At 38.9% G+C, this 25,413-nt stretch overlaps 1 protein-coding gene across 1 annotated transcript in view; it reads right to left on the bottom strand.

Moving 5' to 3' along the window:
* FAM110B (family with sequence similarity 110 member B) overlaps window positions 1–25,413 on the bottom strand; it is a 72,096-nt gene that overhangs the window by 31,058 nt on the left and 15,625 nt on the right. Inside the window, exon 2 of the mRNA XM_035126058.3 lies at window positions 10,500–10,665. The gene's annotated coding sequence lies outside the window, so the exon portion shown is untranslated. The remainder of the gene's footprint in view (window positions 1–10,499; window positions 10,666–25,413) is intronic.

The following is a 25,413-nucleotide window of genomic DNA, read 5'->3' as shown; positions in this document are numbered from 1 at the left end:
GAAGAAGACCTCTGTGTTGGGCACAACAGACCAGCTCTGTCCTCTTCTAAGTTTTCTGTTGCATGCAAAGAACCTTATTTTGTGTGCAGTAGGTACATACAGGATACTAGGATCTGCAGAGGATGCCCACTAACCATTTTCTTGATTCTTGGCATATTGAGAGGAACAAGTGTAAGATGTGCAACAATATCAAGTCTCAGCAGCCAGGAGAACTAGGAAAGTTGGCAGTGGATCTGGGACACTGCTCCTCCTGTTCCTCCACACCAGGCCTGCTCCCGCTTCCATTCAGGTGGTGTCATGTAGTGAGAAAGGAGTGGGGTAGTTAGCCTGGCAGGCAGGTATGTGGCTGGGGTTTAGGTTACATGATTTGGGAAGCATGACAAGACAAGGCACACCCCATTACAGCAATGTGAAATTAAGTGAATTATCTGCCCCATCCTACAGTAATTGCATATGCTAAGCAACCTATAGGGTAAAGCAGGCAGTGGCTATGGCGGCGAGCACAAATAATGACTAGCCAAGATAAAATTTATGGAATCCTGATTTAGGGTGGTCAAATAGCTAAAACAGGGGGAAATAATAGTGCTTATTTCAACGACCTATAATTAAGGGAAAGCCAGCAAAACAAATCAATGCTACTAGAGGCAAGGGCTTGAAGCTAGCCTCCCAGTTCTCATTTTCTTTCCCTCTCTTGACCCAATCTGGTTGGTAGTGAAAATTACCATCTGAATAATGAATACACTAATTCAACCCAGGAATAAAAACTTTAAACTTTAAATATATATGCAGCTATATATTATATATTGTGAAGCATTTTAAAACTCTGCTAAAAATGCATGTGCACTAAATGAAACATAGACATCAACCGTATCTGTCACAATTTACTCCAGTAGTACTTAAGTACACTTTTTTAAAACAACAACAACAACAAACAACAACAACAACTGGATTGAACTTGTTAGGTCCATAACTGTATTTTATTTTACACCCACATTCTCTAATGATTCTCAAATTATGAACATGCTTCATCTGGAGATTCACAAAATCTATGCTATTTAGGCTAGTCCTTCCTTCTGTAAAATGAAATGAAACAAGACCAAGCCCTTCCAAACAAATCTCTTTGTATACATAATCAGTGGAAACCACCAGTAATTGTTAGGGTCAAAACAGGCCTTTGTGGGCTTTTGTATTTACACAAAAACATTTCTGAATTCCTTGAATATGGCAATAAATTGTGTGAAGTTAAATTACAGGTCGTTCACTGACAAGCCACTATTTGACAAACTCTAGTATGTTGCCATCAACATGTACATCCATCTTTGCACATTATATGAATCCAGGAAAGGCCCTTTATCCAGCTCTGAAGTTTTAGCATAATGGCCCAAATTTATTTAATATGTAGCCATGAATTTAACATCCAGAAGTTATGTGTGCTAAATTCATGTCAACCTCGTCGTCTCTGAGCGTGTTAGACGAGGTTTATATCTTTATTTGTGTGTACTTTTGCATATTGTGATTTATTGCTGTGCACTGTGATTTTTAAATGGAAACCAATAAAAACTTTTTTAATCTTTAAAAAAAATAAATAAATAAATAAATTCATGTCAACCTGAAATTCATGTTAAGTTTAACATCTATGGACACTTACTGTGGGAGTAAATTCCACTGAACTCAAATGTGTATACTTCTCAAAAGACATCTGTGGGACTGTACTGCATATTTTTTCTGATTTCTTATTATTAATAATGCAAGTTATGAGATACTTTCCTTTTGCATTGGATTATGACTTTTATCTTTCTGTTGCATCAGACATACCATGGCAGCATAAATTAAGTTTGCAATTCCTGTGAAATAACCAACATAATTAAAGCTTTCCCAACATTAATCCAAATTAGTTGATAAAAAGTGTTATTGACATATCTGCAAATTATTTTACTGAACTGGTGAAGAAGAAGAAAATTTAACATGCAAGGCTGACATCCTACTCAAACATTCAATAAACAAATCTCCCAAACTGAGCATGCCTAGGAATTTAATTGGAATGTAAAAAGATGGAATGTCTTGCTGCCCACGTCCACAATTTGCAGAAAACTTTAACAAGTTTAAAATGAAAGGAGAGCAAAAATGTGCATCTTGACTGCCTTGAGAAAATGCCAGTACTGTAATGAAAACACAGCCAACGTATCTAGTCTCCATTCATAAATTTATTCCCCATTCTATAAATTAATGAAAACTCATATTGTATTTTTCTAGACTAAAAAATGGCTTGTAATACCTTAAAACTAAGGTGCTGCAAGCTTTTGTTCATTTTTCTAGCACAGATTAATACAATTACTATTCCAGAAGTTAAGATTCCAGAAGTTAAGATTCCCAGACTGTTCCTACAAAGATTTACTCAGAGGTAAGAGCCAAGAAGTTCAGCGATGCTGACTCTCAACTAAGCATCCATAGGATTGCAGCCTAAGAGAGTTTCACTTCCTAAAAAAAACCTGAGAAGAGCATTTGCAGCCCCCTTCTAGCTCTGAGGCAAGCAGGAAGCTGTATAAGAAATGTGGACGAGAGGGCTTGCTTGCAAACAAAAAATAAACAAGTGGGATTAACTGCTGAAGTTATATTATGTCCTGTGGTGCGTGGCTGTTCACTGGGACTGCTAGCGTGGAAGGCAGGGAGAAAAGCAGCAGGCGGAGCCAGAGACAGTGACATGCAGAGCCACCCACAATTGCTTGGAAGACTGGAGACTGACTGAGGATGACCGAGGTTGGTCATCCTCAGTCAGTGCCCCAGTTACCCAAGGAACCAGCCTCCCCTGCTTTATTTAGAATATCAGTGTGGCACAACTAGAACAATAAGAGTTAAGCTCTTTAGGATATCAGAATGCTACTTTGCATTAAGAGAGGAGTGCTCCTTCTGAGGACGAGATGGATGGACAGTGTTATAGAAGCGACCAACATGAATTTGACCAAACTGCGGGAGGCAGTGGAAGACAGGAGTGCCTGGCGTGCTCTGGTCCATGGGGTCACAAAGAGTCAGACACGACTAAACGACTAAACAACAACTACTTCTGCATTTTATCCCTTATGTTAAATAGCATCCTGCACCACTTTCTAAGATACCTAAACATATGCCACAAGGGCATTTTGGAATCTTGTTAGCGCTCTCTTCAGCAACTTTTGCAGTTTCTACCTCAGACAAATCTTTGGATTGCTGTGGATTGCTTTGTCACAGGAAGTCAAGCTAGGATGAGTATTCCTAGTACAGAATGAGCTCTTGGTTCTGACACACCTACATCACAATGAATACAGGGGTGAAAGCTTCCAGGAAGTAGAAGCAAGAGCAGGACTCCCATAAGCCTGTAGTGAAGGCAAGGGATCAGAATGCCATTTTTAAAAGCACGAATAATCTCCTTCCTTTCTCATTAGACACTAGCATATATTGTTAGAAGATACTTGTCAGAAGGCCATGGAATTCATTCGGTAGAATCTTTTGTCTATAAAAGGAAGAGAGTTGCATGTTTTGTCTCTTTTGCCACACACCACAAAGAAACACAACCTGGTAGAGCTACACAGACAAGGGTCCCCTTTGGGTCTCTCTGGGACAAAGCCTATGGAACAAAACCAGCCTCCCCTTCCTCAGTAGTTGTGGCTATTAGAAATAGGCATGTGACATATTTATTTCCCAGCTGCAATTCCACCGGCTGAGTTCTCTCTCCATACCCAAACCCTTAATTCTACTTCATTTTACCTTATTTCTTCACGTTTAACACGTTTCCCTCTTTGAAAGTGTGTTGGACTATGAAAGACTTTTGGGGCGATGTTACATTCATATGCATGCTGAATTTCACCGCACAGTGCCAATTGTTCCAGACTATCATACAAGTTCCTGGGCAATATGGAAGATAGTCAAATCCTGCTACCTGCAATAGTTTAAAATATCCTCCATCCATTCTTGCAAATCAGTACAATCACAGCATGGTACCTTTACCTATGTGAATTGTCTGAAACTATATGGAGGAACATGCAGCAGGCTATACAAACTGGGACTCAGCAAACAAAATGTACTGGTTTAAGTATTTTATTATAAGCAGTAAGCATCTCAGTTCATCCTATTTCCCTTAAATCCAATTAGCCCATTTAAACAATGCAACCTATTTAGTTCTTTTCAAACTCATGCACATAATAATAAAATTCCTTCCAGTAGCACCTTAGAGACCAACTAAGTTTGTTGGTCTCTAAGCTGCTACAGTGTTTCTTCAAAAATAAGACACCGTCTTATATTTATTTTTCCTCAAAAAAAACACGGTGGCTTATTTTCTGGGGATGTCTTATTTTTTTAATTAAGTATGGTAGAGTTTAACCTACAAGGTTAAACTGCCTATCACTATGGCTTATTTTCGGGGTATGGCTTATTTTCGGATTTATGGCTTATTTTTGGAGAAACATGGTTTTTACTGGAAGGAATTTTATTTTGTTTCGTCTACGGCAGACCAACATGGCTACCTACCTGTAACATAATAACAACATCACCATCATTATTGAAATGCACTCTATACAATCTTGGAAAGCAACCCTTATGTGCCTTTCAGTCAAGTCTTTAATCATCTGGAAATCTAAGTAGCTGAAACCTAGAGCATTTTTCTTGCTGTTTAAATTTATTATAAATACGGTCTTATGCATGTTAAGGTATTTGCTTTCATACTTTAGAATGCCGGCCTAACAAAGATGCAAAATGGGAAGATAATTAGCCCTCTGATTTATTTCATAAAGGAATAAAACCTTATTAGTTCAAGTTACATATTTATTAGAAAGTCACTATGAGAAATTCCAATGAACTCTAGCTATGACTGTTTTCAAATATATAAATCGATCCATTTCCCAAAATGAAGTTGGTGGTAGTTTGTAACTGCCAACTGTACCTCTAGCAATGTAGACAGGTTTTATGGTTAAGTACATTTAATTTACATAGTCTTCAAGGCAGTCAGATGGAAAAAGAGCATTGATTTCTTGACTGAACCCTTTGCAGCCTGTGGCTACATTTGCCAATGAGCTGCTTTAAAAACAAAACAAGCAAGCAAGCAAGCAAGCAAGCAAATAAACAACACCCCACTCATAAGTGCATTCACTCATAACTGCAACAAAGAAATAGTAATCTAGGTCACAAATACTAAGCTTGTTATTTTCACATCAGAAAAAATTCTGCAAATCTTTCAGCATTACATAAAATTGCCCATGATGCTGCTTCCTCCCCCAAACCAGCAAACTGCTGGGCATTTCTCTACTTTAAAATCGCATTGTTGTTTTTCTTTATAAGAAGAGTGAGAAAGCAACAGAATACCAGGCCCTAAATGTAGATGGTGGTTGGTACTGAATTCAGATTTCATTTTTATAAAGTTTTTTCTCCTTTAATACCGTATGTTTAAATCAGAATTTAAGCTTTTAAATTATGACACCTGAGTCTGAAGCAATTATATCCAGCTTGTTGTTCGAAATACAAAATTATGACTTGATGTGCCCAGTTCCTTGTTTATTATGTGCCCAAATCCACCTTTTAATGGGCTGGATCCAAAGAGCCCATTCTTCCATGAGAGGAAGACTCCTTCTTTTGGGAGGAACAGAACCTTCGGCTACAACCCAACATTTTATAAGTTTTAAATCAAAACAGAATGTCGATGTTAACAGCAGTCCATGACATGGTATACTTCTATATTCCATTCGAAGAAGAAAAAAGCAGGTGTGCTGAGTTGTGAGAAACATTGATTTGCTTCAGGTTATTGTTCTACTTTTTGGTGTACTAAAGCTGATGCACAAATTCTGTTCCAGCTCTTCAGTTTTCTCAGGGATAGCTAACATGGTGCTCTCCAGATGTTGCTGATCTCCAAATACCATCAAACCCATACTGCCTGGAGCTGATGGGAGTTGTAGTCCAACAATATCTGACTAAACCTGTCTTAAAATGACATTTCTTAGATAGCTCTTTCTATGACCGGCTTTGGAGCATCCGTGAAATGAAGACACAAGGTGGTTGCTGCTGGGTATCCCTTTCTAGATGGAATTTGTAGCTTACCTTGGGCATTTGAGAAAGCAGATTTGTGGTGTAAACATCACCGTTTTTGCTGTTAATAATAGCAACAATAACAATATATTTGATTTATTATATGCTCTTTACCCTAAGGTCCCAGGGTGGGTCACATCAATTTAAAACACAAGAAAAATAGTTTCAAACAAATTATGGTCACAAAAATAGGACAAGCCCTAAAAGTACTCATTCCAAGTGTCATAGGTCAGAGTAAAGAGGTATTTCTTCAGCATATGATGAAGGTGCCAAGTGCAACTCAGGGAAGAGAATTCCCTCTCCCAGATCATCACCATCACTCTGAGCCTCTGAAAGCAATGGTACTATCAATTATATTTTAAAAATTGAAAGATCACAGTATTGTGACAAATATTATTTGAACAAAATCCAGTTTCCAGCAGTATAAAATAGAACTTGCTGATGACCTCAGCAAACATGTCCCTGATGTACTCAGTATGAAGAAGGCTGATCCCTACAATCAGTTAGAAGAAATTGCTTTAACTGAGCCCTTGTTTACTGCCAAGCAACTACAAAGCTTATAAAACTAGAGAGAGGAGTGGTTCCATCTCTTGCAGTATACAAATGCTACCTTGTCCCACAACACATTTCCAGGTCCTTACAAACCACAAAATACACAAGGGCAAGTAAGAATAGCAATGGCTTTTAGAACATCACATCAACTTGCTGAATTTGCTATAGCAAAGTTTCAATAACTTCCTAATGGAAACAAAGCAGTCGATTAAAGCTTACCCCCATAATGTCTCAGAGCTAAAGTGCTGACTAAAAAACAAAAACCAAGAGTCATTACTTTGGGTTTGCGGTACAGAAGTTTATATTTGAACACAGCTGCATCTCAGTCAGCCAGTTCCCATGACAGCCCCTCCAAGCTGTATTGATTTCCAGAGGAAAAGGCACCATAAATCTACTTCAGCTGAATTGCATCATTTTTGAGGTTGGCTTTAGAAGGCGAATTAAATGTCTTCCGCTAGAAACAGCAAAACAGATACACAGAGCTCTGTTTTCATTTCTTTTGGAGTCTCCCCTTACAGAACACTATGTGGCAAACCCCTCATGTTTAATATCCGTAAAGACAGCAAATCCAGACTTGTGAGGAAACATCTCTTCTAGGTCTGTGATTTTTTTGGAGGGGGGAGGAAAGGGGGGCAGGCAGATGTTTGTTTCAATACTGATGTTGATTTCTGAACGTTTTATTTAAATCATGGAGGGAATTGAAGCTAAAGCCAGCACTCACACTGGGGAATGAAACATCACAAACATATAAGAAGGTCTGTGCCATAATAAAGAGTGAAGCTCAGCTCTGAGCAGCAAGTGAGCAGAATATTACTTCGGGTAACGAGTAAGGTATCCTTGTTCAATTATTCATACAATCTGCAACAGTTAAACTTGCTTCAGTGAGGAGAAATAAAGTAGGACAAACATCACCTTGACAACTTTAAAGAGAACCTTCCATTTTCCTTGAACCTATTGCAATGGTAGTATTTCAAATGTTTCCTATTAGTACATTCATCCCACCCACATTTTAGGGAAAGGAGAAGCAACACACCAACATACTACAATAAAGAAGAGGGTTCAAAACAAGTGCTTCATCCTGTACCTCCTACTATTCCAGGTTTTTTTAAAAATAAAAACATATTTATATTGTTTTTCAGCCCTGCAAACCAATATACGTATCTAGAAAAACAAGACCTAACTTCCAAAATGTGGTGAGACTAGCACAGAAATTTAGTTTTAATTTTTGCTGCCTTCAACCATGCATTAAGAACCATAGAGATTAAGTATATATTCACTGCCTCCCTAAATACAATCATGGACATGGCTTGTCTCACCACTTCCTAGGAGGGAATTTACAACATGGGTGCTGCTACAGAAAAGACCCTGTCTCACATTGAGCTGCCATTAAATTTTCTACTTTCAAAGCAGCCTAAAGCATCATCTTATGTATGGTGGCGACCCAAGTGGCGCTGTGGGTTAAACCACAGAGTCTAGGGCTTGCTGATCAGAAGGTCGGCGGTTCGAATTCCTGCAACGGGGTGAGCTCCCGTTGCTCGGTCCCAGCTCCTGCCCACCTAGCAGTTCGAAAGCACATCAAAGTGCAAGTAGATAAATAGGGACTGCTCCGGCGGGAAGGTAAACGGCGTTTCCGTGCACTGCTCTGGTTCGCCAGAAGCAGCTTAGTCATGCTGGCCACATGACCCGGAAGCTGTCTGCGGACAAACGCCGGCTCCCTCGGCCTATATGAGCGAGATGAGCGCCGCAACCCCAGAGTCGGACACGACTGGACTTGATGGTCAGGGCCCCTATACCTTTACCTTAAGTACATTGACTAAAGAGTTTAGATCACTGAAATCAATGGAATTAATTTCTGAGTTGAGATGCAAATTGCATTGGATATTAAATAATTTTAATTTTTCATAAGGGAAACGTACTTTCTCTTTTCTACCAAGTTTGACAAAATCATTCCATTCTTATTTTATTTTAGGCTCTATTTAGATATCAGTACAATTAAAAAGAGAATCTAAGGTAACATTCCTCTAGCTTCCTGGTGCCAGAGGAAACTTACTTAGTGTAATCATGCATTGTGGGCATAGTTTCTGCTATGCCCTTCCAGTGATGCAGTTATTAAAATAGCTCCACTAATCTGTTGATGGTTCACACCTTTTCTTGTGCCCTGTTCAAGAGTGTTTAGCAGAAACCAACAAAATCTCAATGCAAACTTCTAAAGACGGCTGGCAGGGTAAAAACTAAAGAACACGGGGAAAAGATGATGAAGGGCTTCAGCACTCTTCCAAAGCTGCTGCTTATTCTTTTGATCAAGAGAAGTGTCTAATATTACTTGCATTTCTCACTATAAGAAATCTAGTGCTGATTACCTACTGCCTGAATGATAAACACCCCCCAGTTTTAAGAACAGCTAAGCACAAAGCTGCCTTTCGCTATTCAAAGGATATTTTTAATTGATGACGCTTCTTTTGAAAGAGCTCCATTCAGAAGAGTGAAACTTATTTATTCAATTATTCATTTTCTAAGTGCTAAGTTGGCAACAGCCTTTTAAAATAGCCTGCATTTAACTTTGATGAACTGTGTTACTGTGGGTCACTCCAATGGTTCCTAGTGCGTCAAATAAATGTGTCAGGCTGCAAGCCAAAGTGTTACAAAATTGGCTTTGATACAAGTGCTTCCTCTCTGTATGTTGTTGGTAGACCAAGTCAGTCAGTGGACCAATATGTAGCTGAATGAACTGAACAGCTGTTTGACACTATTCTATCACCAAAAGCTCCCAGTTAGGTTCCACCAGAGTGAAGAACTCCACGATGAAGGATGAACTGAGCATTAGAAGCCTTGAAAACACATAGGTAGACAGGTCCCCATTCATGTTTTCCACTTCCGCAAGACAAATCAGAAATGATACACAAATGCATGGAGCAGTTGCTTTTACTGCCTATTTCACTACAGTGGTACCTCGGGTTACAAACACCTCAAGTTACAAACACTTTGTGTTACAGACTCTGCTAACCTGAAAGTAGTACCTTGGGTTAAGAACTTTACCTCAGGATGAGAACAGAAATTGCCCGGCAGCAGTGTGGTGGCAGTGGGAGGCCCCATTAGCTAAAGTGATACCTCAGGTTAAGAACGTTTTCAGGTTAAGAACGGACCTTCGGAACGAATTAAGTTCGTAACCAGAGGTACCACTGTATTTCAGAGAACTATAAAGCCAGCTTGAAGCCTTTGGTTGTAATAAACTTCAAGGCAGTGAGAATCAACTTTTGCAGTAGCTTTCTGTTCTTGGGGACAATTAGTAAGCTTCAGGAAGCCCCAACGTGAAAACCACTACTTCAAGGGAATGATGAACTCCCCCCCCCCCCAATATAAGTACTAATGTCTGGGAGGAGGAGCAGAAAAGTACAGTGGTACCTCTACTTACGAATTTAATGCATTCCGAACACACATTTGTAAGTTGAAATAATTTGTAAGTCGAATCCCATAGGAATGCATTGGGAGAAAAAAATCGTAAGTCGAAGCAACCCTATCTAAAAATGTGTAAGTAGAAAAAATCCTATCTAAACCGCATCCAAGATGGCGGACGGAGCTCCATTTGTAAGTAGAAAAATTCGTAAGTAGAGTTATTTGTAAGTAGAGGTACCACTGTAATTGCAAAAAATCAGTCCTGTCCCTTCCAGCCTTTACCCTAAACTGGTCCCATGAGCTGAATGCAGTTTAATCAGCCAAGATTCTCCACATATTTTGAAAGTCCTTCCAAGGTAAATAAACCCATACCATATTTGGATGAAAAATTAAGAAAGCTGAAGCAAGCAAAGAGATGGCACACAGAAATTCCGTGCCAGGGGAAGAATTGAATGCTGCACTCTACCAATCATTTTGTCAGAATAAATGTATAATAAGTATCTCACCAGCTAGTGTGTTTTCAGAATTTTTGTTATGCTCGTCTGGACCACAGGTAGTTTCTTGATGTAAGGTGTTGTTTCGGATTTTTTTGGGGGGGGAGGGGTGGTGGTGTCAGTAGCTCTCCAAGGCCAAACTTCTCAGCAAGCACTTTCAGGATATTTTTTTCAGCGCCTAGAACAAGTAACAGCAGAAGATAGTCAGGTTGGTAGGTCCACAGTCTCAGAAGCCACATTTTTGTAAAGGCATAACATTTATCCAAGCACTTGTCAAAAGTAGCTGTCAAAACAACTTGCAGTGACAATAAAATATATGTTAAACGCCCTACAAATTAATGAGTACAACTTGAGGTGTTAGGAAATTCTTTGGACTGATTTTCAATAGTAAATATTACCTTTGAGTGGAAGACTAAGGACAATGATGCTGATTATTTAATTTAGTTTCTAAAAATTCACAACTCACTGTGAATAGGTGTTTTTTTAAGTGGGCTGAATAAACATATATTGATTCATTTTTAATAATGTCATACTGGGTTATCATTTTCAAAAGAAAGGGGGGGGGGCTACATTGCAAAATGAATAAATAAATAAAAATCCAGAAGAATGATACCTATTCAATAGGAAGAGCAACCTACCCAGAATCATATCCCTTTAAGATTGTAAAGCAGATGCATTAACAACAGTCTTGTATACAAGCAGATAATATTTAGCTAAGAATGCAATCAAGTTGTTTGTCTCAAGAACTACTAAAGTGTTACAGAATCTCTATTCACAAGCAAGGGAACAAGTGCTGAATAAGCTATTGACAACTTCCTACAGCCTTGTGCCAAGAGAAAGGAGCAATTGATGGATATGTGCCTTTACCACAAAATGCAGAATGCAGCTGCTGCGTGAGGGAAGTTACTAAGATACATGAACCACAGCAATTTCAAGCTAGAATAGCTTTTTTTGAAAATTGTGGTTTGGTAATATTTGCAGTCAAAACTAAGCTCTCTTTTAAATAAACAGCTCTAGCCCTAAGGATTGCACCTCCACAGACTGTCAGAAAACCAAGTCACATTCATAATGATAAGTGCTTACAGGCCATATTCTGTTCAGCTAGAACAGAATGAGCAACAGCATCTCACCCCTTAAATAAAGATAAATGGCATTATAAACTTCTCTGCACACTTGAAAGAGAACATGCACCTTACTTCAGTACTCACAGCCCACCTGCAGACATGCTTGGAAGAAGTGGATTATCTAAACCCATTTCAATCTGATTTCAGGCCAAATGTGGAACCAAAACTACTTTGGCAACTCTGGTTGATGACCATTGTCAGGAGAGAGGGCATAAATCAGAGTTTCTCAAACTTGGGTCTCCAGCTGTTTTTGACTACAACTTCCATCATCCCTAGCTAGCAGGACCAGTGGTCAGGGATGATGGGAACTGTAGCCCCAAAACAGCTTTTAAGATGCCCGTTTCAAAATAAGTCATTCTCAGAATATGGACTATGTTTATAGTGAGGAATTTGAACTCTCCTTGTGAAGTAATTGCAAGAATCAATGTGCCATAGTGGTTAGAGTGCTGGGCTAGAACCTGGGAGAGAGAGTTCAAATCCCCACTCAACCGCAAAGCTTACTGGGTCACCTTGGACCAATCACGGTATCTTAACCTAACCTATTCTTCTTAACCTAATCTACTCTCAACGTAGTTGTGGAGATTAAATGAGGAGGGGGAGAACGATATATGCCACCCTGAGCATCTTGGAGGTAAGGTGCGATATAAATGTACAAGTGAAAGTAAACAGAATAAATCACTTGTCCACTTACTCTCATATAACCTCTGAAGACCTAGCATTTCAAAATGAAGACAAATGATAATCTAGTGCATGCTTCAGCAATAACACACACTCAAAACAACAACAACAACAAACAACAACAACTACACCTAAAAAGTGAGATCTTCCTTATGAGGCCCAAGGCAGATGTAACATTTTCTGATCTCCTGTTAAGACCCTGGGTGAAATAAACACATGGGTGCTGTTCTGTCCCTTCCAGGTGCCACCCCTGTATGAAAACACCCACCCGCAATTTAAAAAGTTATTTGCAAAAAAGATGTTTAAACTCATAACAGTTAGTGTTAACTGTGAAATAAAAAAATTCCTTCAGTAGCACCTTAAAGACCAACTAAGTTTTTATTTTGGTATGAGCTTTCGTGTGCATGCACACTTCTTCAGATACCAACCACTTTGAATTCTGTCTAAAGCTGAAGATGGTTAGCGTTACAGTAGTACCTTGACTTACGAACGACTCGACAACCGAATTTTTCAACTTACGAATGGGGCTAATGGCCGCGTGCTTACGAATGTCTGAACATCCGAAAGGAAACCGCGGTGGTTTTAGATAGGGATTTTCCGACTTACGAATTTTTAGATAGGGTTGCTTCGACTTACGGATTTTTCCGTTTCCAATGGATTCCTATGGGAAATCGCGTTTCCAATGGCGTTTTTCGACTTACGAATTTTTCGACCTACGAAGGTGCCTTCGGAACGGATTAAATTCGTAAATTGAGGCACCACTGTATTCTCAATACAATACTGGTATTTTAGAATTTCAGCAAACAAAATGACAAAATGTACTGCACTATGCACAATGATGTGAGAACAGCCAGGTCTGTCACATTCAGGGCAAGTTGTGTCCCTTTGGGTTGCAGATTAGGCTCACTGCTCCCCCAAATAAAGTGTGGGCAAGCCACATACTACTCACAAGCAAAAACTCCCCAAACATACTATGTGTGTCACTATCCTGGGAATCTATGCAGTACAGGGCAGACTAAAGCCTGTTTGGCCATGCCAGGTAATCTGCAACCCTGGGCTCAGAATATCTTCCACACACACAAACATACATATTTTTCAGCAAGAATGTGCAAATCCATACTTTTAGGTTGAATTTTAGCAGTTCTTATTTTTATCTGTATGCCACCTTGAGTCGCGGCGCCAGAGGTAAATCAAATTGATACCACAGAACTCTGCAAGATCCTCTTTACCTGCCTATTAAATGTAACATTCTCTTCTTTTTAGCTTCTAACACAAAAACTCCGATTTATTCTGAGTATGCTAATCTGCCCCATGTTTCAGTCTGGAAATTCAATAATCCGCAACTGTTGAGCCTATTGCCCTAATCTTGTCATTTTAGGATATCAGTTCTGTTTATATTAGATACTGTTTGCTCATCTGACATCGCCTGACCTCTCTTTACTCTTGTTGATTACATTCCAGTGCCTGTGAAAGTGTACAGTACTATGTTCTCAAAACAAGACAAGGTTAGTTTGGGACAAATTTATGAAGCTGGGTTGACTAACATTCCCTGAAGAGCCACTACATGTATTCAGATCTACGAAAGGATGTTTTAATCCATTGCTCAGTCTTAAGGATGATAAGCAATGCCAATTTTGATACTTAACAGGAACATACAGAAGCTACTGATACAGCACTTTAACACTATAAACAGAATTAACATACTAATGAAAGAGAAAGAATTATGCTAATTTTAACTGACTAGACAGCTACAAGGTTCTGTAACTATTCAGTCAAAGTATGACAGTCTCTTCCAAAAGAGCACCTTCTGCTCTGCAACTGAACTAGGAAAGATAGTTCTATTCTTGGAACAAGAGAAGTGATTTGACAAAACAGAAAAGGTGTGGGAGATCCTGGCCTTGCATCTAATTGGAAACAGAAGATCTTTGCCAGTGGACATTATGACAAAGAGAATCAGTCTGTAAAAAGCATACTCTCAATTCAAGGAGACAGGCAGGCTGAGTCACTATTTTTAAATACACACACACTTTACAGGAATAACTGAAGCCCAAATGAGGTTGCAACAGGAAACCTTAAAAAGTTGTCGCACCCCATATCATCTGAGAAGTGCATTTCTGTTTAAGGAACTAAATAAAATCTAACAAGTTCCACAGTGGCATTAAGACACCAAATAAACACTTTTGCCACCCCCACATCAAGCCATCTGCATAAAATCAATGATAACATTTGGAAATTAAAAATGCAGACGACAAACTATGCAACATGTTCTACAGCTACTCAAGTCACCCATACTACATAAAATGAATTATGTATCACATCTGTTTATAGTTTGTCCATAACATGTGCCTTAATAGACCTCTTCAGCACAGCGCTGGGGAACCTGTGGGCCCCTAAACATTGCTGGACTACAATGAGGGCCAGGCTAAGGCCTGAGGAGGCCCTAAGCTGTGTCAAACTTTAAAAGGCCCCACAGCATTAACAAAAATGTGTATCACTTTAACAGAAAGGACAAATAAAATTGAAATAATCATACATAGGCAAGGATTCAGCTAAAAAATAATCATTTAACCAAAACATACATCTTGCAATAAGCCTATTTGCATATGAAATATTTTTAAATTAAAATACCTTATGAGTTCTTATATATAAATTTTTAATGTACACCAACACAAGAGTCATTACTCGTACAGTTTATTTATTTCAAGTACCGGGGTAGTATCTTGGTTTTCGAGAATCTCGGAAGCCGAACGTTTCAGAACATAAATGCCGAAAACCCAGAAGTAATTGCTTCCATTTTCAAATGTTCCTCAGAAGTCAAACGGCTTCCGCTGCGTTTTCTTTTTTCTACACTAACTTTGCCGACCACCCTCTGTGTGCCTCAGTTGTCGAACGTTTTGGAAGTCGAACTGTCTTCCGGAACGGATTACGTTCGACAACCAAGGTACCACTGCATTTCTTTACCACTTAGTATTCAACTGCTACTTATTTATGGGATCTGATTGCAAAGACAGAGCCTAGGTGCAGAAAGTTCGCATAGGCGTGCAATACAAATATCTTTCTGATATCACACTGAATACATGTAGGGCAGGTATGGAGTCAGGACACACAATCTTGCTCCCCTCTCCCTACACACTTTCAAATAAATGTCTGAACATGAACCAACCTTACACTAATGAGAAATCTATGTTTATGTATGGTGCAGACCCTGGACAATATCCAACTGTTTCTGCCAGCACAATGATTTTTGCTTGTGTGGTGCAACTTCCCTTCTCCTCTCTGTATACATGCCTTGCACTCTCCTCAAATCTGCTCTGGGGAGTCAGGGGAAAACCCAGAGCATATTTCAGGAGTACCCATGGGGGAAGTGGTGAAGTTCCGTTGCGCAAGTGAAAGTTCTTTGTCATTCAACATCTCATAGTTTCCATGAATCTATGTGCCTGAAATATTTTTTGTGTCTGCATATATGAGCAGGATTGAATAGATGCTCACTAAAGCAAATAAAATATACACTCAGAGTTAGAACAAGCAGAATATCCAAATCCGATGCCCAATCCTTTCTTTTTTCCAAAGTGGAAACCACAACACCATTGTCTCTCCATGCTGACTGCCATTTCCTCATTCTGGAAGCCAAGAAGTTGTGACAAACTCCAAAATGAAAATGGGCTGCAGTACAGTGGGATTTAATTATTGGTACCTTGCCCTCTGCCTTCATTATTCAGCACTATTATTCCCCTAATGCAACAGAAATCCTGATGGACACCTAGCTTTTTGAGTTCACCTTTCTGTAGCTTTCTGCTGAAAAGAAATTCTGTGTCAAAATGTTCACTCAAGCATTTCCAAGGGACAAAGTGGGCTTTCAAGAGATGCAGAAAGGAAAAAACAACCTCTTGGAAAAGTTTATTTTTTTGCTGCAAGTTGTAGTCCTCAATTACTGCTGCTTCGACACCATTTTAGGGCTCATTTGGAGATGAAGGAGTATGTTCATGTTGCTGAGGCTCAGTTTCATTGCATGGCAGCATAGTGTAGCAAGGCTTTTGCCCTGAGAAAGCTCTAGTTTCACTTAGTTAAGAGTGACGAATTGCAGAACATGAATGGGGGAATGCACATTCTAATGCACATCCCATTGAAAGCAATATACAGTACTATGGATGGACAACCATACAGCCAAATAAATATGTCGATCCACCATTCCATATTGTATTACTGAATGAAAGCGCATCCCAATCCACGTTATGCTGAAACTAATCAGCTACAAGTTGTTAAATCAGCACACAAGAATATCAGTCCAATTGCTTTGGCATTTCAGCTCACCACTATCACCCTCCAGTAGCCTTCTGACAACCTTGAAATATTAGAACAGAAGGAAATGACATGTATACAAAAGAAGTACACATCACATGTTTAGTCACCTTGTAGCCATTATTCTATGTTTAGTATTTTTGTACCTCTTACTTATGAGAGTGCATTTGACATCCAGCCCTCTTGGAAAGCTTGCGTCTTCTACAGTTTCACTTAATAGGAAACAGATTTTATACGAGAAGTTCTGAAACAGCAGATGAAGAAAGTTTCCCCATCATTCTTCCATATAACTGAGGAACTCCAAGGAAGCTATTTGGCGCCACTATACAAATGTGGCAAAGAAAAAAATTGAGAAAGTAGAGGGGCGATGTGTGAACGCAGACAGTGCTCATGTGGTGCACACTATTAACCAGTACAAATGAAAGAGTTCCATCATAAGCAAAGGAGGGGGGTTATTCATAGCAGAAGCTGTGAAATGAAAATAAAGAACACAAGTTCCCTCATAGACCTAGGCTCCAGTGAAACTCACCATTCTGATTACTTTTAATGAAAATATTATTATTAACTATTTAATAACATTTTATATATGAGACCATAGCGAGACATAATGCAAAACTCCATGAAAATCCCCAAATGTACCGTAACAAAATAGAACTGAATTAAGACAGCAATGTATGTATGACCATACAAACACACAGAAATACAACTCAGAACTCTGGAAAGAAATGTATGCAATATGAGAATTCAAACAGTGTGCCAAATGAGGGAGGGGGTAGAAACCAAAGTTTCGAAACCTATGAAGTCATCCAAAAACGTTTTAAATAGAACACAGTCCTAGGCAAGGAGACAGTTTTCTCAACTTTTAAAAGGCTTGCTGCAACTAGCTGCTAATTAAAATGATATTTTAAACAAAAGGGTTTCTTCATTTTCCTTCCTGCCCACATCTATGTTCTACAGCACTGCAAAAAATATGCAATTGGATAAAAGACAGATATATTAGTTCTTTTTGTGTGGGTTAGAGGACACACAATGCAATATTCATGAGTAAGTTAGATTTTAGGTTTCTTGGTGCCCTAATTTTCCCTTTTGATCCCAGTGCTTTCCATCCTTTATGCGGAAGACGTGGTGAAATCAGAAGCTAGAATAAACAGCATGACAGAAGATGTATTTATTATTTGTTTTATGGTAATGCCTCTGATATGCTAGTGGCTTTAAGGACGTTCAAGATATTCAGCTTATGCCCAGGGAAATGCATAATTTAAAGGACACTCATGCAAGCAAAAATGATGTTCATGGAAAAGAATACTGTTATTTCAGATACATCTAAATATGTTCTGTAGGCAACAAGCAAAGGTGTTTTTTAAAACAAACGGAAAGAAAATGGCATTTGATACTAATGCCGGGGACCTGTCACACTGGCAAACACTAGTTTATTAGCGATTGATGAGCATACTGGGGGAATGTGGTGTTTTGTTTTGTTTTGTTTTTTTGCAGTTTCCAATACAAATTGAATTATTCTGCATCTCCTAGATTAATAATCCTAGATTAATGCACAGGTTGGAATGCAGCCTTCCACTGGATTTCACACTGTGACATAGTGATTTAGAATACAGTATTCTAAAATCCTTATTTTAATAGAAAATGCATTTAGAAATACCTATTTAAAAACATATTTAAATGGAAATCTTAATCCCACTTGGTTTTCAAAATTCACTGATTAATGCAGAAAAGGGATAGAACACACTTGAAAGTGGATGGAAGTAGAAACAGAATTGTCCATCACTATTTAGAAATACTTCCTGCAGTAAGGTAGGAATTTACAGGTGCAAGCAGGGGAGCTGGGGGGGGGGGGGAGAGGAGTCAATCCAACATACAGGTGGAACTGTCTGAATTGACGGGGAGACTTCGGGATCGGAGTGAAGAAGCAGCGGAAGAAGATTGGAAGAAATTTAAAATTTACTTGAAAAATAAGCGTATACAGTAATAGATTGAACCAATGGAAGTGAGGGAGATACAAAGAGGTTGTAGATAATACAAGGGTGTGAAATATGTATTGAAAGAAGATAAGGATAAATTAATTAAGAAGTAGATATAGATAGAGTCTATATGGACAAGAATAAAAGATATAGTAATAAGGTAATATTGAAGTAATAATTAGAGATTATATAAGATTTAGAATTTACAAAGTATGAATTGTAAAGAATCGCAGTAGAAGGGGGAAAGAGGAAGTCAATAGATTAGAAACAAGGGTTATAAGTTAGAATTTTTGTTTTCTGCATTTTGTATTTTTTGTATTTTGCATTTTTTTGTGTTTTGTATTTCTTTTTTGTGTTTTGTATTTTTGTATGTTTTTGTTGTTTAAAAAAATCTTTAATAAATACATCTTTAAAAAACAACAACAATCCAACATACAGGAAGAGACAGAATTTGGGTGACTAGGTCAGATTAATTCATAAAAATTAAAAAGCTACATCATTCAAGGGAGAGGGCTTAGTGACTGTGCTATGAAGTTACTTACTAGGTATAATGCTGCCATAAAATGTCTGAAGGATGTTTACCTCAGTAAGGGTACAAACTTTCAACATTCTTCCAGGCAAACAGCATAGCATTATTTCAGGCATATACATTTATTATTACTATTACCACTACTGCTACTACTGCTACTGACCAAAACACTCTTAACTGATCTTGCAGTATAAGACTGTAATGTATTTTAATCTGGCAAAGGGTAGAGTGTTGACAAATTAAATAAAAATGAGCATACTCTAAGGTATTTTGTATGCTCATGGGCATCTGAACATCTCACTACCCAAACTACGCTCTTTGAAAAAGCATGACAAAATCAGTAGAAACAAAAACACCAGAAACTAAAAGATAACATTTGGACATCAGCAACAACTACAAGAACAAAAAAGTTTTGATCCATCATATTTTTCAAGAGTGATTGCTGCTTGTTGCTAATCAAAGGGAATTTTAATTGTACTGAGTGTTTGAGCAAAACAATTTTGAGGATGGGAGTCAAAATTGTGAACCACCCTGAGATGTATGGAGAAAGGGTGGTATACAAATTTAATAAGATAAAATAAAATAAAATGTTTCAGGTTACAACACACAAATAGGTTCTTCTCCAACAAAGAGAGTACATAAGGTGGTTCTCTATGGTCATTCTAGGAGAATCCTCCCAGTCCCCAGACATACTACTCCACCCACATTTTCCTCTGATGGCACAAGACCAACAGGGCATTGGATTAGGCCATGGGTAGGCAAACTAAGGCCTGGGGCCTGGATCCGGTCCAATCGCCTTCTAAATCCGGCCTGTGGACTGTCTAGGAATCAGTGTGTTTTTACATAAGTAGAATGTGTCCTTTTATTCAAAATGCATCTCTGGGTTATTGGTGGGGCATAGGAATTCGTTCATTTATATTTTTTCAAAATATAGTCCAGCCCCCCACAAGGTCTGAGGGACTGTGAATCGGCCCCCTGCTGGAAAAGTTTGCTGACCCCTGGATTAGGCTGTTCATTCACCTTTTGTTTCTTCCCCTCCCTGTTAGATTGCACCCTTAGTTGTTTTAACATGCAAACACGATTTAGAAAGTGCATGTCCTGCCTCGGCTTATTAACCTGCTTTCCCTCAAAATTCACACACCTTTTTTAAGTCTGACTCTAGTATAAAATGCAACAAATGTTTTATTTTTGGAAATGATTTATTAACAAGGTGTGGGCTCAGCTGTGTTAGTAAACAAAATACTGAATGTTATAACAGTGTACCAATTTTTTGCACTTAGCACCTCCAAACTGATTATTTATTTAGCAACTTAAAAGAACATCATATTAAAGCCTGCAGTCCAACTAGTCACTACGACAGAGTTTGCAACTCAACAAGGCAATGCTACAAATCAAAACCAGAAAAAGACATTAATACAGGGAGGCCTCGTTTCAAAGGGGGATGAATTCTGGGGCCAAATTAACTGCAGTAGTTCACACAGTGGGCCAAATACTGGTATCATTCCTTAATTTAGTATTGTCTATGCTGTTTGATGCGGGTGGGTGGGTGGGCCTTTTTTACATTTCAATATAATTTTAGGTTTCTGATGTATAAAATGAATTGTGTTTGACATTGTTTTATTATTTAGTGCCGGTTTGACTTTCAGTATGAATTTTTTTCATTGTTACATTTTAAAGCTGTTTTCATTTAACTTACTGTACATAATCTCAACAATCTAATAAATGTTGATATACGAGTCTTGCATTTAACTCCTTATATGGTCGTCTACTTGTAGAAGCAAGAAGCCATATTGGGTTGTGAGTGAAAGGCACCTCTTGCCCCAGATACAATCACAGAAGACAGCTTTCTTAGACCTGGAAAACAGGCCTTCACCTATGATGATGGCCCTCCTGTGGAGAACCTTCTATCCCTGTCTGGGTACCAAAAATTGATGCTGCAGGTGAGCCACCTAGTAAGATTTTGGTTCACCTTGGAAGTAGTTGAGCCGGGAGTAATTCATCTAGATGAACTTCTTCCTTTCACATCTCAGGCTCATGCAAACTCAAGCATTTACATCATGAAAAGATGCAACTTCTTTGGTGTAGCCAAATTCTGCAAATGCCCCCCAGCATCTTATAAAATAATAGTTAAATGTATAAGGATTTCCCTCCATCTAAGATGTAGTGATGGGCTTTCATGAGTTTTCTCTAAAACCTTCCCCTCATCCAGCAATGATCTCATCATATTAACCCTCATCATAGCAGAAAACTTCTCCTGGGACAGCCTTCCTAAATGCTGACCAAAAACAATAGGTAAAGTATTCTTCCCAACAAGAAGTTCAGGGTTCCAATCCTAGGCATTATTACCGGGAAATATAGTACCCTTCAAACACATGCCTCCTATTCTGAACTAAGAGCTAATTTGGAAAGATACAACTGTCAGGAAATATATAGAGTGAGAACATGAGAATAATTTATTTAATATATATTTTATACTACCCTTCATACAAATCCCAAAGTAGTTTACAACAGTAAAATACAACTTAACAACACAATACAGTGGTACCTCTACTTACGAATTTAATGCGTTCCGAACGCACATTTGTAAGTCGAAATATTTGTAAGTCGAATAACATAGGAATGCATTGGGAGAAAAAAATCGTAAGTCGAAGCAACCCTATCTAAAAATTCGTAAGTAGAAAAAATCCTATCTAAACTGCATCCAAGATGGTGGACGGAGCTCCGTTCATAAGTAGAAACATTCGTATGTAGAGTTATTCGTAAGTAGAGGTACCACTGTACAGGAAAACAAAGTAAGTAAAATCACAATAAATAAGCACACTAAATTCATCATTACCAGTCAATGCCTTGCACCAGTGATCCATAAAAGGTTGGATAAGTACATGTGTTTTCAGGTGGTGCCAAAAACTCACCAGAATTGGTGTCCATCTTATTTCCATGGACCAGGTGCCACAAGGGGGGGGGGGCTCACCCTGATTCCTGCCAAATGCTCTTCTGCATGTTGTGAACAACCAAATGGGCCATATCCTAATATCTTAATAACCAGGCTATATGGGTTACTTCAGGTTCCAAACTGCTTAAGCTTTGTAAGACAATAAAACCTTAAACTTCACCTGGTAGCAAACTGGCAGCCATTGCTGCTCTTTCAGCAATTGTCTTACATGACCATAGTAGGTTGCTCCAGCTAGCAGCATAACTACTTCATTTTGCACAGCTGCAGCTGCAGAAGCCTCATGGCGTAAAGGGTTGGTGCATATGGCTGTTAACAAGAAGGTTAGTGGTTCAAGCCCACCCAGGGATGGTTGTGGGCAGGATTCCTGCATTGTGGGGCATTGGACAAGATGACCCTCAGGTTCCCTTCCAACTATACAATTGGACCAATGTCAAGGGCAGCCCCACAGAGAGCACATTGCAGAAGTCTAATCATGAGGTTACCTGTGAATGGATCACTGTTGCCAACCTATCCTTGTCCAGATACAAAAGTAGATAACACACAAAATGAAGCTGCAAAAAATGTTCCTAGCCAGGCACTTGGGGCTCCAGTGTTAAAGGTGAGTTTCCCCAGGGTACACACCTGCTCCCTAATAGGGAGAGCCACCCCAGTCCAAAACAGAGAGACTAACTCCCAGAACTGGGGACTACCACTCACAGCCAGGGCCTCAGCTTTGTCAGCATTCACCTTCAGCTTGTGGGCCTCATGCAGACCACCCATGTATCCAGGCATTGGGCTCGGAACTTGCACATCTGCACATTATTCAGTTGTGACAGAGCTGTGTGTCACTTGCATCTTGATGATACAGTACGCCAAATCCCCTTAGCACTGTTAAACCGCTTCAGAGACAGAATGGAACCCCGTGGCACCTCACAGTATAACAGTCACAGTGCCAACATATGGTAATGTGCATGTGAAGTAGACCTTAAAGGTAAAGGTAAAGGGACCCCTGACCATTAGGTCTAGTCGTGACCGACTCTGGGGTTGCGCGCTCATCTCGCATTATTGGCTGAGGGAGCCGGCGTATAGCTTCCAGGTCATGTGGCCAGCATGACAAAGCCGCTTCTGGCAAACCAGAGCAGCACATGGAAATGCCGTTTACCTTCCCGCTGTAGCGGTTCCTATTTATCTACTTGCATTTTGACGTGCTTTCGAACTGCTAGGTTGGCAGGAGCTGGGACCGAGCAACGGGAGCTCACCCCGTCACAGGGATTAGAACCGCCGACCTTCTGATCAGCAAGCCCTAGGCTCAGTGGTTTAACCACAGCGCCACCTGGGTCCCAAGTAGACCTTATTCTCACTTAAATCAAAAGGACTTGCTTCTGAGTAAAATATGTTTAGCCACTGAGTCATGCTAGCAAATATTTCTGTTGGAGGAACAGCAATGTAAATGCAGAAACAAAAGCTGAATAAAAATCCAAAGAAATCAATCATAAACATACACAGTCACACAACCTTTGGCTGTATGAAACTTAGAAGGCTGTAGAGGAGGAAAAGGTCAGAAGCAAGGGTCTCAGAACAATGGATATGGAACAGAAAAGCTAGGAAGCCGCTGAAGATAATTTCTGTTGAATGGAGCCCTAAGTTATTAATAAGACAGCATCGCTTTGACCTAGATTTTTTTCCTAGCTACAAGAAGAGACTGCATTTTAAAAAGATGAAGAAGCAACATATTATATCACATACTAAATTATATTAGACAGATATGAACAAGTAAAACTAAAAGAATATCTACTCTGATGGATTGCATATAATTGAAAGAGTGCTTGTACTTTGGGTCAAAATCTGGTTTATTTGGACTCAGGTTAAAGAATTATTTTCAAACTTATTTGATTTCTTCTTTCTCTTACTGTTGTTTAATTAAATGTTTACATGTAGGCATCCCCAGCACAGTCGTATATCTAGATTTAACTCCCAAAAGAGATGCTTGGTGGATTTTTGTTTTATTTATAACAGCTTTGATATTAATATATATTATCTGTGCAACAGATTAAATGTTAGGCTATCAAAAATAGTTTGCATTCTCATAATCTCATTTATTTTTATGATTTTTTAAAAGAACATATATAGAAACAAAGCTAACACAAAAAACCAGGGCTTTTTTTTAAAAAAACAACAACAACACCAAAGTAATAGAATCGAAATGGAAAAAGCCTTCTAACAGAGATGTTGAACCTGTGGCTCTCCCTCAAAAAACCTCAAATGATCATATAATAAATCTCCTATTGTGTTATTCTGAAACATATTTTGAAAGCCAAATTTATCAGCATCAGAGAAACAGATCTATACTGGAATGCACTTTCAAATTAACAGTTTATCAGAAGTTCCTAATTTCCTTTTTTGGTATACATAACCATTTACATTTGGCTGTCTGATTAATCAACAGCAATTTCCTCCTGAACTTATTACGTGGATCAGAACGTAAAGCGAGGTGTTGTGCACGCAAACTCCATATTCAGCCAACCAGGTGAGGTGTTTTGTGGGGAAATGGGCATTAATTCTTCAAATGTTAACTCCTTATTATCAAGTGAACTCTCACAGATTGCAACAAAACTATATTCAATAACTAAATTCAATAATAAATAAATAAGCAAGCATGTAAAATTGCAAGGCAATGTTGTGCTGCATGGACAACAGCTGGAGAGATTCTGAACCGCTGTTGCATCTGAGATTCTGTTGCAGCATCTGTACTCTCCATAACAACAATAATACTTGGGAGTATCAACCCAAACTGTACTACAATGTGATAGAAATATGTATGAGGCACCATCAGTATGCATGGAATAACATTATAAGCCAGAAGGAACTATCCAACAAAAAAGTTTTCTCCTAAAGCTTGCTGAGAACACTCCATACATCAAGCTACTTCAGAATTGACCTGAAGGCAGCTTGTTCTCCAGGTGCTGGAACCAATAATTTGTTGTTGCTATGACCACACTACCCTAACCCCTGACCTCATGATACACCTCTGAAACACAACATGAAAACTCATGTTCTACCTAATGCAGACTCTGAGCTAGGAGTCCTCACTCCAGGGGATGTAGAACACACCTGGCAAGTGTAGGCCCAAAACAAATCCCTAGCTTCAGTGGAAATTTGAGGTTGGGGAGGCAACAGGCTTTATTCTTTCACCTCTGCGGCTCCAAATTTCAGAGAAAGCTTTGAGCATACTCAGCCCCTGGGGTGAGCGACATTGTTGAACCCTGAGCACCACTATTTAGAATTATGGTTTTAAAAATACAACTCACAAGAGAGTGCAAACAATGTGTCACACACACACACACACACACTGTATGCTTAAGAGGGGAACACACAATTAAAAGTATTT

The sequence above is a fragment of the Zootoca vivipara genome, chromosome 8 (genome assembly GCF_965207765.1).
Source record: "Zootoca vivipara chromosome 8, rZooViv2.hap1.1, whole genome shotgun sequence".
In the NCBI taxonomy this organism is placed as follows: domain Eukaryota; kingdom Metazoa; phylum Chordata; class Lepidosauria; order Squamata; family Lacertidae; genus Zootoca; species Zootoca vivipara.
Note: the sequence above shows the minus strand (reverse complement) of the source record. Positions and strands in the feature narration are given on the sequence as shown.